This window comes from Episyrphus balteatus, chromosome 3, assembly GCF_945859705.1.
Source record: "Episyrphus balteatus chromosome 3, idEpiBalt1.1, whole genome shotgun sequence".
Lineage (NCBI taxonomy): Eukaryota > Metazoa > Arthropoda > Insecta > Diptera > Syrphidae > Episyrphus > Episyrphus balteatus.
Genome location: NC_079136.1, coordinates 83,637,746 through 83,651,082, shown reverse-complemented (window position 1 = coordinate 83,651,082; position 13,337 = coordinate 83,637,746). Strand labels below are relative to the sequence as shown.

Sequence of the window (13,337 nt, the reverse complement as noted above, 5' to 3'; positions counted from 1 at the left end):
CATCATAGGTAGAGCAGAGAAAAGTATCATCAATAATAAGTTCCTATTGGTCATTATACACCAGTGCCAATCCGGTTTTCAGAGGGCAAAAAATGAAAAAATTACTATTAGCAGCAAAAGGGTGGTGGGAAAATTTAGGATGGTATATGAAAGGGGAAAAATAAATTGCCCACAAACAAATTGATGGAAAGGGGGTGGGTGGGCGAAAAAGTGGGGTGGGTGTCAAAAATCGTGGATTTTTACAATTTCTGTCAAAAGTAGACTTCCTATAAATGCAAAAGTTGTAGATAGTATAAATGTCTACAACTTTTACTTAGACCATTTTTTTATATAACCTCAAAAATATTGAAAAAAAATGCAAAAATACGATTTTTTTATTTTTTAAAAAAATGGTTGGATTTTAACAAAACCTGGTTAAAAATTACTTTGTTTTGTTTTCTATCTATTTAAAATGTTTTTTGAGCAAAAAGTTAATTTTTGAATTTTTGACGAATTTAATTTGAAAAAATAGCCTATTTTCCAATCAAAAAAGTTACCGAAAAAATTTTTGATTTTTGAAAAGTTTGGAATTCAATTATTTGGATTAAAACCTTTTATTAAAGAAAAAAAAAAAAACAAAAAAACCATTTTGAAGATCGATGTTTCCCTAAATGACAGTATTATTGGCGAGAAATTGAATTGAAATTGAGATATTGAATTTTGAACGTCCAAACCAAAAAACTATTTGTGTGATGTTTTGACATGTTTATATCTCAAAAACGTGATGTGATAGAATTTTTATGACTTCGGATTCGAGCTCATCGCACAAAAAACCATTAGAAAAATACTTTGATTTCTATAAAAAAAAATCTTTTTGAGTAGTGAAATCAACCAGGGCAGACAAAATCGAATGCCTTGTTCGATTTCACTAGTCAAAAAGTTGTTTTTTATAGAAATCAAAGTATATTTTTCTAATGGTTTTTTGTGCGCTGAGCTTGAATCCGAAGTCAGAAAAATTCTATCGCATCACGTTTTTGAGATATTACCATGCCAAAACATCACAAAAATAGTGTTTTGGACGTTCAAAATTCAATATCTCAAAAACTTTGCACGTTAGAGCTATTTTAATGCTAGATTCAAATTAAAAAAGTCAAAGGCCATTAGAAAAATATAATTTGGTTTCTATGGAAAATTATTTCTCGCCAATATTAAATGACAGTAATAAAAATCGGTCTTAAAAATCGTTTTTTTTTTTATTTTTTTCAACTTTTCGTAAAATTTTCTAAAACAAAAGTATAGTTTTTCCACATAATCTTAAAAAATAGGTTTTAATTTAAATAAATGCATTCCAAACTTTTCAAAAATCAAAAATTTGTTCGGTAACTTTTTTGATTGGAAAATATTCTATTTTTTCAAATTAAATTCATCAAAAATCCAGAAATTAACTTTTTGCTCAAAAAACATTGTAAAGTGTCTCTGTGTTTGTGTACACATGTACACGCAATTGAAGTTATACTTCTGTCTCACAGAAATTCACTTAGTAGGTTCACACCACAACTGATTTATAATTATGGCCAATAGAGACGGTATCAGTTAATCCCTTTGATATTTCTTGTTAAAAAGTAAATTTTTGCATACCGTCGCAAAAGAAATATAACTTCAAAAAGGCAAATTCCACAAAATCATATCCCTGCACTTACAAATATGCTTAATGGTAGGAAATAAAATAAGGATAATGTAAAAATGATGCCTTATTAATTTCTTAAGAAACAAAAATATGAAATAACAAAATGGTTAGTAGAAAAAATCTGGTTGTGACAGAACTTGATGTGTAGTTCAAATTTTGACTTCTGTAGCGCATTTTAACTTTTTAAAAATTGCAGCCGCATCAAACAAAAAACTTCAGAAAAAATACCACCTCATTATTTGAGAATGAAAAAGAAAGGGAGAAATAAAATTTTTCGTATCTGAACTACGAGTTGTCAATTCTCATTTGACATTGACATAGTCAAAGCACGTTCCATTTCAAGACTGACTTTGTAATTTCTTTTTTTAATATTCAGACAAAAACAATTAAATCAGCACCCATCGCAAATCTGAATTTTTCTGAAAACAAATAATGAAAAACAACATAAAATAGCCAATGGAAGACAACATTCAACAATGTTCACACAAAAAAAAAACCTTTTAACACTTAGAATATTTTTTTTTACTCACACAACACTTATCGATCACATTTATTATTTACTAGTTGTTATTATTTGATAATTCATATTCCACAAAACGAATTTTATACTGATCACAGAGAATCTTTTTAAAGTTATACTTACTTTCCGGTACTGGGTTAAAATGGCGCTACTGGTGAATCCCTTTGACAGTTCTTGTGAAAAAGCAAATTTTTACTCTAACGCCGGCCGCAAAGGAAATATAACTTCAAAAACATAAAATTTGTTCTCAAAAGGCAAAAGAGAACATCTTCAATGAAATTGAGCTCCAAAATAAGTATGTAATTTAATTTCCTTTTTTAAAATGCATTTTTAGAAAAAAAGTTCATAATCCTTACAGCCGTTTTTGTTTAAACTTATTTTATACAAATAAATTGTAGCAATCATTTTTTTTAGCAATTATTAATCAACACCCTATAAACAAAATTTTAAAAAAATCACTGCCCTTTTTCGAAAATTTTATATAAACTCCTGCTCAAAATTAACGCACACATTTTTCGTCTGAAGTTATACCCCTGCATCTTATTTTAAAAGGCTTTAAAATTCTTTGGTGCATTTTTTTGTGTTTTGTTATTGTTTAGCAAGTCGAAAAAATGCTAAACTGCAACAGTATTATCAACCAAAAAAAAAGATAAACCAAATTTAACAATTCAAGGTCTGAAAACTGATTATAAAATAATTTTTATTTTTAAGAAGAAAAATTTTAAAAAAATGGAAGCGGGTGACGGTTCTTTCCCATAATTGTATGCAATACTTGGTATAGTCTCCTCTAGCGCATATGACAACCTGGAGTCGTTTGTCCATTCCACTAATTAACTTTTGAAGGTTTTGTTTTAACACTTCTTTCACTGAAGTTTTCAGTTGATCAAGACTGCTTGGAGGTGGATTTCGGTCGCGAATGCATCTTTTCAATATTTCCTGCACATGTTCTATTGAATTCAAATCCAGATTTCTGTGTGGTTAATCCGAAGGTGGAATATTAAAATCTTGAAGATATTCTCAAACTACTCTAGCATGCATTATCGTGCATCAGACTAAACTGTGGACCAAATCTAGGGGTGATTGGAACCAGATGCTGTTCGAGGGCATCAGTCAAGTATTTTTGGGTACTTAACTTAGGTCTAGAAAGGCTCGCTAACTCCGTAGGTGTTGTAAAGCAGATTTAACTCCATGAAATTTTATGACTCTTCTTTAAAAGGCTCGCGGGTTAACAGACAGACTTCAGCAAATCTCTCCCCAAATCTTCCCGACAAACATATTATTCCATACCTTTAATTTAAGATCACTATTGTCTCATTTGAGAAAATAACCATGATGCTGTGGCATAAAGTAATAGCTGGACTTTACTTTAAAATAAATAGGATGTGCGTTAATTTTGAGCAGGAGTGTATGTAGGGCCTACATTGTAGGTATTCAAATCTTATAGTTAAAAATCTCAAAATTATTTTTTTTTTCAAAACTTTACTTTTCATTTTGTGAAAAATAACCTTTGCAAAAGTTGGCATTTTTTTTTTGTAAAAAAAATATTTATTCCAAAAAACCTCTGGAGAGCTTGCCAGAAAACGCTTAACATAATAAAGTTTGATGTTATTCGGTCCATCGGTTTAGAGTGTAGCTCTTTACATAGACATAGCTACTGGCTGACATTACTATCATTTTTAAAACCTAAAAAAAGTCATAAGTCTTCGAGTTGAAAATCAAAGAGTTCACTCGAAAAAGTTTCCTTGAATAAAAATTTGAGATTTTAAGGAGTTTTGAATAACAGCGAATGCGTTTACTTGAATAAGCAAACAACTTTTACCAGTGCATTTCGTGTGCTTGTAGCAGAGGAATTGATAGGTTTGCATTGTATGAATTGTCCTTTGATGAGCTAACCATGTCCATTATTACTTGTCCTATGATAAGCTGTAGCGTGATAAGTTGAGATCAAACCAAGAAAGTCATGACACCCACTGCAACATAGGGATTTTGTTGCCATCAAGTACGTTTTATTCAGATTATTTAGACTCAAAGGGTTCATCCTTGTTTATTGCATATTATTCAACTGGCTGAGTTTTCCAGTCTAATCGAACTTCATTTTAAAAACTAAAAAAAAAAAGCAATTTGCTTGTCAAAATCTTTCAACTTGAATTTGAGATTTTCTGCAACAGCCTGGTAGAATGTAAGAACTTGGAAGAAAAATTAACTGTCCTTTGCCGAATCGTTTATTTGCAATAGAATCAATCCTATATAACCAACATACCGATCATCCTTTGACCTTATAATGAATTCGATTCTCGTGCGCTTCATAAAATTATGATTTTTTTTTTGCTTGCTTGTTCACACAAGCATCCTATTTTTTTTTTGTTTTTTTTTGCTTCTGAGTGAGGATAATGTTTAACTCAGTCCACATTGACATGCCCGATGGTGCCTCAAAGGGGATCTTCGGTTGCCTGAATCCGAAATTGGCAACAGGAAATGGCCCTGGCAGTACGTGTTATGTATACCTACGAGTGGGTACGATGTACACACACTATTATATACGGCTTCAAGGTTATGGTTGTTTTCCGGAAAAGACATTCATATTCCTTTTACAAAGTCGAGACGAAATCGTTTGGGTTGTGACTGTTTACTCCTTGAGCATACAATACATACACTCGTCGCTCGGTTCGATGATGGAGGAAGGGACGCCTGCTTATTCCCTGCTGAATCCTATTATCAGAATAATAAACAAAAATATACTTATGTTCGTGAGAATCAGTAAATATTTCCTTGCAAATCCTGAAGGCTGCTCCTTGAAATGGAGCGGAATAGCCATTAACAGAGATAGGCCAAGGGTGAGTCAAATATATAGGTGTAATGAAAGTGCTGACGCTGAATGGAGAGAAAATTAAAGTTGCCCGGTTTGACCCCCTTTTATTTCGAAAAGCGAACAAAGAAATTGAATGAAGTAGTGATGGTGGTGGTGGTGGTTTTTTGGTATATATTATGTTGTGATTCTGCTGATGGTAAGTAAACGGTTAATATTGGAAGGCAATTAAGCACGTGTGCGTATAACTTAAGCTCGGTGTCTTAGTAGGGCTTTAGGTGGCCAGGAGAGAATTTAAATAATTGGTTTAATTTGTTTGCTTTTCGGTTGACTAAGAAATTGTCTACCTACCTCGTATATATTGAAATAAATTTATGAAAAAGGTCTCAGTCAAGGACCGTAAATAATATTGTGTAATTCGAATGACTTCAGCACATTGATTGTTGATAAGTTTAAGATAGGATACATCTATAACTATTTCTGGCGTTATATAAAAGTTTGAAATTACAGAATTTTTTTTTGGTGAATAGAACTTTTTTACCAAAACATTCATATTTTAGGAACTAAAAAAGTTCGATGATCCAAATATCGATAAACAAAGCACAACTTTCTTGAGATATTTAAGTTGAATTTTCGGAACTTGAAAAGATAACATGCAGTTGAAAAATTAGTAGATAACATTGGAATAAGTGTTAAATGGGCTTTAAAGGCTTTTATGGGATGGGAAGGGGAAACCGACGAAGTTACGAATACCAGAATTACGGGCGACAGAGTTACGAGCGTCAAAGTTACGCGAAACCGAAGTTACGAAAAACTAGAGTTACGAATTCTAAAGTTATGTTAAGCTATGACATGTGATTTTTGGGTTGGCAACAATTGCGAGGAACGACATGGAATTATGGAAATACAAACAAGGGATTAACATTTTTCTCATTGGTCAGAACTAAAACTAAAAAAAAAAAAAAAAAAAAAAAAAAAAAAAACTTCTTATTTGTCCAACTAATATTGCAAATACGTATTTTTTTTTTCTATTAATTAATATAATTATTCATAGCGTATTTTGTAATACCCACTTTGTTATTATTTATATTAAAATAATAACCAAACCACCCCTTTTTTTACAGACGTTATTTTGGTGTGGTGAACTGTTGTTGCAATTGTTGCCAACCCAAAAATCACATGTCATACATAGCTTAACATAATTTTAGAATTCGTAACTCTAGTTTTTCGTAACTTCGGTTTCGCGTAACTTTGACAGCCGTAACTCTGTCGCGCGTAACTCTGTTATTCGTAACTCCGTTACCATTTCGATGGGAAGAATTAAAAGTGGCCAGACCAAATGTAGAAAAGAATTTCTTCTTCTTGCATCATTTTAAAAACTCCAAACACTTTCCGGCATGGTCGCCACATCTATAGTATGTGATCGTACCACAATAATAGTCCAGTAATTTTAGGTTTTATCTGCGGAAAAATTCCTACTGGGCTCGATTTTGGTATAGATCTTCCTTACGGCGTTGTTATGAAGATGTGAAAAATCGACATTGATATCGCGTCCGCGTTAGAAGTTATAGAGGTCAAAAGGTCACGAAAATCAGTTTTTCGCGCGTATTAATAAAATGCAAAAGAGATTACACATGTATTTTTCAGTATTCAAATACTGAATTATTCACTCTTAAATAAAACAAACCTATTATTACGTATCATGTATTATGCCTACGCTTGAATCAGCTCTATTCCAAAAACGGTTGGATTTACAGAAAAATGCATAAGGCAATATTTGTAGATAATTTTATGACGAACAGATTTTCTATAGACCCCTATTGACCTCCGAGCAACAGGTCACGAGATATATGCGAAAAACTGATTTTCGTGACCTTTTGACCTCTATAACTTCTAACGCGGACGCGATATCAATGGCGATTTTTCACATCTTCATAACAACGCCGTAACGAAGGTCTATACCAAAATCGAGCCCAGTAGGAATTTTTCCGCAGATTGGGGTAAAAAATGCCTAAAATTACTGGGCTATAAGTGAATAATAATGCATATGCATTATTGTTGGTCAGTTTCCTCGATGCAAGTACACGGATAAAATTTAACGCCAGGGATACCTTTACATCTAGTTGATTTAATCAGATTAAAGTTAAAAATACACCAGAAATAAAGTTAAGTATACCATAAATAAAGTGAAATATACAAGAAGGATAGTTATCCCCGTCAATACATACACATATAGTAATTTCCACATAATAACCGTGTTTATGCCTTGAAGTCTTAAAATTTTTGTAAAAATGATTTTTGAAAAATGTGGGTAGTTTCTAAAAAATCAACCTTTTAGGTTCATTTGAACTTGTATAAAATTAAAAATATTTGTCGCATTGATCTCAAATTTATAGGACTTATTCTTTATAATATGACCTATCGATTGACACCAAATATGTTATTTTACATTAGTTTTTACTCATTTTTTAAAATACTGATTCACAAAAAAAGCAGACATTTCGAAATCCTTTACTTTTTAGTAAATCCTACTTTTATGATTTACAAAAGCACCCTAGTTAAGGAAAATGTAAAATATCAATGCCCATTATATTTAAAAAGTCAAATATGTAAAGAAAACCATAATAAAATACATTAAACAAAATTTGTACGTGTTTTGTAATTTTATATACCTACTATTTTTCTATTTAGGAATACCTTATTTGTAATAAACCATTCGATAAACTGCCTTGTAAAGCTTCAGATTTGTTTCTCCTAGAAACAAAAGTATACTTTTCTTATAGTTTTTGATGTGCTGAGTTAGAATCCGAAGTCAAAAAAATTCTATCACGTCAGGATTTTAAGATATTCGCATTAAAGTATAACAAAATCAAGTTTTTTTTTTAGAAAATCTCTAAAAAACTACCTACTATATCTCAAAACCAGAGCTGACCGAAATTTTTTGAGTTCGGATTCAAAATCACCACACTAAAGTCCATTAGAAAAGTATACTTTTGCTGTAGGGAGAAAGATATATTAATTTTTAGAGATCAGTTTCTTTGTGGTAAGATATGCCAAACCTACTAAACTTACTTAAATTAAGATATCTCTGAGAAGAAAACAGATATTGAGAAGATTGAAACTGAATTTGAAAGAAAAATAAGTTTTTTCATAAACCGTAATAATTTTAATTGAAAAAGATTGCACTATGCCAAAATATTTCTTCGAAAACAGCAAAAAATGGGTTTTTGAGATTTTCTAACGGGAATATCTATATAAGAAATAGTTTTATTCAATGGAGGATTTCCTTGCAGACCAGCGATTACACCGGCACACAAAATAAAAATAGGGTCATGTACCAGGAACCAGACCTATCTTTCTATATATTTTCGGGCACGCTGAATCCGAATTTCAAGTCCGTTTGATCCTGTCACCCTCCAGTTTTGAGTTAAATACAAAAAAAACTCAAAAAAATGAAGTTTTTTGCCTTTTTTGGGGTCTTTTTTATATTTTTCTCAAAACTGGAGGGTGACCGGGCAAAACGGACTTGAAATTCGGATTCAGCGGGTCCAAAAACATATAGAAAGATGGGTCTTGTTCCTGGTACATACAAATTTTTTTTTGGTGTGCTGACACTGTCGCGAAATGTCGCTTTCATCCCCGGCACACCAAAAAAAAAGTTGTATGTACCAGGAACAAGACCCATCTTTCTATATGTTTTTGGACCCGCTGAATCCGAATTTGAAGTCCGTTTTGCCCGAACACCCTTCAGTTTTGAGAAAAATGCAAAAAACACCAAAAAAGTCATAAAAATCCAAACAAAATGCAGTCACAGCTCAAAACTGGAGGGTGACCGGGCCAAACGGACTTGAAATTCGGATTCAGCGTGCCCAAAAACATATAGAAAGATAGGTCTGGTTCCTGGTACATGACACTTTTTTTATTTTGTGTGCCGGTGTTATTGCCGCTTTTATTTTATATGTAAAATGCAAACTCAAAAAAATTGCCGCTCTCTTGTTTTTTCTTAAATGCAGTTGTTTTTGTCACTCCGAATTCCGTATGTTCAAATTTAAATTTACAAAAATGCTTTGTTTGAATTGGTCTTTTTCTTTGTATCCAACCATGAAAAAAATCAACAAAATGTATAAAAATGTTACATTAATACTCAAAATCTAAAAACTGTTTTTGAGCTCTTTTTCCAAAAATTTTCATTTTTTTTCCTATTCTTTTTCCTTAGGTGTCCATCATTTCTGCTTTATTTTCCAAATTATTTTTTGGTGTTTTTTTCAATTTAAAGTACAAACTAAATTCCTACTTTTATTCCAAGAAATAATCTGGCGTAATTTTCGCGACCTGTTTTTGAAATTTATTTGTTTGGATCAAAAATAGCGGTACCTCTCACATCCCAGTTTTTGAAAAGTTAAATTTTCTCTAAAACATATTAGAGAAGGTCAATCTTTTAAAGAAAAAAATCAAAAGAAAAATTTAAAAAAAATGATTTTTTTTTTTTTTTTTTTTGAAATAGCAAATTTTGGACAACGGAACATTGATATTTTAAAAAAAAATAAATAATTTATTTTTTCAAAAATTTATACCTACCTGAAAAATTATTAGGTACATATTTTTATTTTCAAAAAATGCGCTAACGATTTTAAATTTTTTACTTGCGATATAGGTACTATATATCAAGTTATGCATTCGTACAAAAAAAAAGTTGAGATAACATTTTTACTATGGTAGACAATGCCAAAAAAGTGGGTCCCGGAAGTCTGTCTGTCTGTCTGTATAAGGAGCTACAGCCTAAACGGATGGACCAATTAATGTCAAATTTGGCATGTAGCGTTTTTTGGCGACTCTCCAGAAGGGTTTTTGGAATTAATTTTTTTTGGACCAAAAACAACGGTACTTGTCATATACCGATTTTAGTAAAATTGAAATATCTCGAAAACGGCTCTTACGATTTTGTTTATAAAATTCAAATGCTAGTTTCAAGCTAAGGTCTATCTTTTAATAAATTTTTTTTTTGGAAAATCATTATTAACAGTACCTGCCATAGAACCGTTTTTTTTTTAAATTCGTTTATCTCCGAAATTGCTTATTCGATTCCAACGAAACTTTTTGTGAAGAAGCATTTATATAATTTAAATACAAACCAAAAATAAAATTTCCAAAAAAATAATTTTTGGATTTTTGAAAAATCCAATTTTCGAAAATGGGACATTGAATTTTTTTGAAATTTTGTTTTTAGATGTTGATTAGTGATTTCTACAAAATGGCATAACAATTTTATTTTAAAACTTTTTTTCCAAAAAAATTATTTATAAAAAATTAGTTTTTTAAAAAACGGCTCTAACGATTTTGATATTTTTTTTTTCTGAAAATGCATGTTAATTAATATATCAACTAAAACTGCATACTTGTTTTGGAGGGAAATTTAATTTCAGATTTTATTTTATTTTTGTTTTTTAAAAGAATTTAATTTTTTTTTCCAAATTTCTATATAAAAAGTCTTAAAAATTTAAGCAAATTTAACTCTAAGAGCAAGTTAGGGCAAAACCAGATTGCATTCTTGTCTTGAGGCTTAAACTCACTTTAGATGTTAGATTTTTTGCTTTTGAAGGACGTATTTAACATCTTTTCTTATATGTACGTACCAATCTACATATATACCTAAAAAGTTTCAAAAATATGTATAAGAAATTTGAACTCTAATGCCGACTTATCACGAGTCGATTTTAGCCGCACGATATGTTGCAAGACATAAGTCGGCTAGGATTTTTCTATGAGGATTGTCACTTTAGTCACCTGTGGCTTACGTTCACACGAGTCGAAAAGCAAGTTTGTTAAGATGCCCAATGGCATTGAAAAGGGGAAAATATATTGGATCACAACAGATGGTCAGAAGTGGGGAGGTGAAGAGAAAAAAAAGGGTTTTTATACCTAACAATTTCTGGCAAAAGTACCCTTCTTATAGAATTATTTGTTCTTGTTGTAGATAGTTAAAAAAAAAAACTACCTAGGTATAACTTTTTTTACATATCTAACCTCAAAATTGTTGAAGATTTTTGTGTTTTATTTTTAGACTTACCAAAAAAAGTTATATTTTGATTTGTTTAAAGCACAATATAATTTTTAGTTTAAACGGTAGCCAAGGAATCTTTCTTTTTCTTTTCCGAATATTTTTCCTTATTTTTTTTTTTTATTTTTGATATGTAGATTAAAATACTTTTTATTAAAAAAATAATAAGTGTTGGTAAAAATAGAATCTATATTTTATCATGAGATAAAAGAATAGGGTTGGTTATCCCTGCAGTCTATTCAAAAAGTGTCTGATTGTTCGGTCCCCAAAATAGGTAGGTATTTACCTCTTGACTTATTCTTTTTTATTATTCTATCAAATCTAATTTTCAATTATCCAATCGTAATGAAAAGGTTCAAATTATGTTTGTCGTCTTTTGAATATGTCATCGTCAAATTCAACCCTAATCCAACTGAAATACGCACTCCTGCCTGACACCACGCCTATCACAAATCACAGATCACGTTTTATCAGATATCAGACCCATCTATCCGGAAATGTTTAAGCTTCAATTTTGTTTTTTTTTTTTTTGTTACGGATGCTTATTATTCTAGTCACGCATATATTCATTTTACCTTCATCACACCAAGCTCATTAGAAGCACAAAATTGAATCCACAAACCACAAGGAACATTTAGGCCGCATAACCTAATTCCTTTTCTATCTATATGTAGGCTAGTATATAGGCCGCTCAGTTCGGCAACGCATTAAGAGAAAGAAGTGGGGTCGGTTTGCTGACTGAAAATATTCCTAATTAAGTTCAAAGCAAATAAAGGTACGAAAATACATACATAATATGGAAAATGGAACCCATTTGGATATAAAATTTTAATTATGAATGCAAAATGTTTTCCCGTTTGGTTGAAGTTCAATTCATCGAAACTTTGTAGGTACTATAATGTACTGTATGTAGTATATTCATGCGTGAAATGAATGTGAATACTGATTCTGAAAGTGATTAGGAATTAGCCTGGTCGTGGAACTTAACGGCTATCGTTTTTACACTTTACATCAATTGATTCGAAAATATTAAAAAAGGTACATGAGTAAAAATAGAAATTGAATTTTTAAAGAAAAAAAAATCATCACCCCCGCACTACAGCCGCACCACACGCCGTTTGGCGGAAAATTTGGCCGCACCACCGCCGCACCACGTCCGCAACATTTCATTTTGTATGAAAAATTCGCTGAACCTTGGTAAATAATTTTGAATTGAAAAATAAAAAAAAAAAAACTGCCGATGGGAAGAAGTTTCGAAGTGGCGCGCCGCGGCGGCGTGTGCAGATCACTTTCAGTTAGCAACCCAACGCGAACGCCTTAACCACTCGACCATGTTTGTGCGAACTGGATTTTGTTGTTCAGAGACGGCTTAAATATTTGTAAAAGTACGAGAATAGAACTATTGATCATGGTGCTGCGGCGTTGGTGCAGCGAATTTTTGGTGCTGCGATTTAGAAAAAATTGTTCATCATAGTGCGGACGAGGTGCGGCGGTGGTGCGGCGGAATTTCATTTTTACTCTAGACCTTGCTAATTTTGCAAAAGCTTGGTTCTGTTTTTTCCAATACTAGGAAGCTACTCAGTAGCGGGTTACTCTTGCAACAAAATCGGTATCATAATCGAAAACCAGCTACTGAAATTTAGCAAGTAAAAAATTAAATTAATTTTTTTAACTCCAATTCCAGGATTTTGGCTCTTCGTCTAGCCCTAATCGAAAGCCTTGACAAGTGCCACAAATACCAGTTAGACGAAATTGTAAGCATCAATTTGCAAGTAATTCAGTTTTCTTCGACCACGAACACCTTTGAAATAAGCGCAACATAACGCAACGAAATAAAGGTTCAATTTTTGTATCAAGAAAATAACCAAGAAAATATAAATCTACTTTCGTTCTTAGTCTTCAAGAACCTACCAACCCATGATGTTTCATGTGTAACAACGAACATGTGAAGCAAAGAACATTTTGAAAAACAGAGGTTTCCTATAATAAATGTTGAACTTCCGTTCCCCCCAAAAAGACATGTCGGGGGTAATAAAATTTGAACGTGTTAGAAATAGCAGAATACTTTTATTTATTATTTATTGAATTATCTATAGAATTGCTTATTACAAAGAGGTTTTTTGGCAATTTATCTTCAGCTTAATCTACATGGAAAATGTTGTTGTTATTCGCAAATACGAAAATTACTCGAGGGAACGCATGTGGTGGAACATGTTGTGTGGTAATGTAATAAATATAGCTGCCGCCAGTTGTAGGTGGGCAATTTTGAGAATGTAGGGGGTCGTAA

General features: G+C 31.7%; 1 long non-coding RNA gene across 1 annotated transcript; it reads left to right on the top strand.

Annotated features, from left to right (window-relative positions):
• Positions 1 to 12,726: 12,726 nt before the first annotated feature.
• LOC129914655 (uncharacterized) lies at positions 12,727 to 13,066 on the top strand. Its single transcript, XR_008772222.1, has 2 exons — positions 12,727 to 12,888; positions 12,947 to 13,066. It is a non-coding gene; the product is annotated as an uncharacterized LOC129914655 (long non-coding RNA).
• Positions 13,067 to 13,337: the final 271 nt, after the last annotated feature.